The sequence below is a fragment of the Elephantulus edwardii genome, unplaced genomic scaffold (genome assembly GCF_000299155.1).
Source record: "Elephantulus edwardii isolate Elephantulus edwardi_28Jun2011 unplaced genomic scaffold, EleEdw1.0 scaffold00026, whole genome shotgun sequence".
NCBI classification, from domain to species: domain Eukaryota; kingdom Metazoa; phylum Chordata; class Mammalia; order Macroscelidea; family Macroscelididae; genus Elephantulus; species Elephantulus edwardii.
In genome coordinates, this window is record NW_006399776.1 from 20051232 (window position 1) to 20053575 (window position 2344).

The following is a 2344-nucleotide window of genomic DNA, read 5'->3' on the forward strand; positions in this document are numbered from 1 at the left end:
GGGTAATCGGGATGGGTGTGTCAGAGGCGGTGCGGTTGACGCAGGATAGAGCAGGGTTTAGGGCTGTTGTGCATAGGGTCGCTATGAGTCGCAAACGACTCGATGGCACATAACAACAACACAACTGCAACAGGGAAAGATGGGCAATCTGTTTCCAAATATTTTACAGCTTCTGAAAACCTGTTAGAGGCTCTGCTATGAGTCAGTTCCTACTTGATAGCAATGAATTATTGCTATTTACTCATGAGGCTGCAAGAGCAATATAATACTTTAAGCATGAATATACTTTATAACCCTTCAAATTCTTAAACTTATACTCATTGCCACTGAGTCAGAACTGACTCATACCTGGCTCTCTAACAGATTTCCAAGGCGGTAAGTCACATGAGAGATCTTTCTCCTGAGGAGCTGTTGGTGGATTCAAAGTACCTTTGTTTGAGTAATGCAGCTCCCTACAGACTAGATCACCAAAGCTCCCGTTAAATCATGAAGCAATATTTCAATGAATAATCAGATAGAACCTTATTTTCTATATAAATGTGTTCCTCATCCTTCAACCCATCATTTTTCTCAACTCACTTTTGATATCTGCAAAGCCTCTTTTATTCCCCTAACCTTAGTGGCCCCACCTCTGATCTACTAATCTAAAGTCTCCTCTAAGCCCTGATTTAAAATTCGTTTTTGTGAAGCTTTTAAAAAAATAACTATTAGGAACTATCTGAAAAGGCACTATGGCAAACATTGTGGGAAAATATAAACAATGATTGGGACCACCATATAGTAAGGTAGTCTGTCGTTGCTGCTGTTGTATGAGCAGCAGCCAATCCATAACTGACCCGCCAATGGGTTTTCAGAGGCAATTAAAGCAGTTAATCACACAAGAGGAGATTGTCTATTCTTGTTCCATGGATTTAAACCATGTGCCATTGGGATTGCAGCATAGCTTCTTAGCACGAGACCACCAGAGCACCATCTAGTAAGATATCCTAATTCATACTTTGAGCTGTGGTGTTGGAGAAGCGTATTGAGTATGCCATGGACTGCTAAGAGAATGAACAGGTTCATCCTGGAGAGGGTTAAACCAGGCTGCTCCTTGGAGGTAAGGATTCTGAAGCTTCATCTGACATACTTTGGACATGTTGCAAGGAGAGACCGGTCAGAGAATAAGATTGGCAAGGGATAGAGCAGAGTTTAGGGCTGTTGTACATAGGGTTGCTATGAGTCGCAGACGACTCAATGGAACATAACAACAACAATATTAAATTTAAAATTCCATAGAGAAGACATGTAACAGATGCTACTAAGGTATGAGACCAAGAAAACTGAGTAGGGACTGAGTGTTGGGTCTTTCAATTCCAAACTGCAATGCTGATGGTCTGGTCTTTAAAATCTGTTCCATAAGGCAACCATCCTTCTGCCGTGGCAGCCATAGAAGAGTAGCAGCCATGGCTGTGCACTACCCCATGGCCCGGGGCCTCAACAAGGACAACAAAGGCACCAAGAACACGAGCAAGCCGAAGCACAGCTGCCGCCAAGGGTGCCTCACCAAGCACATCAAGTTCACGCAAGACATGATCCGGGAGGTGTGTGGCTTTGTGCCCTACGACCGTCATGCCATGGAGCTGCTCATGATCTCCAACGACAAGCAGGCCCTCAAGTTCATCAAGAAAAGGGTGGGAACACACATGTGCCAAGAGGAAGCAAGAGGAATTCCACAATGTCCTAGCTACCATGAGGAAGGCAACTGCCTAGAAGGGCTGAGTGTGCTCTGATATACCCCAAAGCCCTCAAACATCTAGTGTAATAAACAGCTAAAGAAAAAAAATCTAATCCATAGGTATTGATTTATAGGATTGCTCCATCCATTCTGACATATTTGTCATGTTTTTCTCTATTCTCCAAACCTTGTGTTGGTGGAATCACCAGCGGTCACACTGAACTTTATGTATACTAACGTGACTCTCTTGTTGTTAGGTGCCGTGGAGTCAACTACAATCATAGAGATCCTATCAACCACAAATCTAAATCCTTTCCTAAACTGCCATCTTCATCATCTCTGATACGTTTGGATCCATGGTAGTCACATCTCATTGGGGATCTTCCTCTCTTTCAATGACCTTCTATCTTTCCAAGCTTAATGTCCCTTTCTAAGGAATAGCCTCTTCTAGCAACATGTCTAAAGCATGAAGATGAAATTTTGCCACCTTTGCCTCTAAAAAGCACTCTGGCTGCACTTTTTCCAAGACATACTTGTTGGTTCTTTTGGTAATCAATGAGATATTCCATTCAAGTTGGATTTAGAAGAGGTACCAGGGCTATCATTGCAGATGTCAGATTAATCCTG

At 42.8% G+C, this 2344-nt stretch overlaps 1 pseudogene; it reads left to right on the forward strand.

Annotated features, from left to right (window-relative positions):
- Window positions 1–1445: 1445 nt before the first annotated feature.
- LOC102873726 lies at window positions 1446–1752 on the forward strand (annotated as a pseudogene).
- The last annotated feature ends 592 nt before the right edge of the window (window positions 1753–2344 follow it).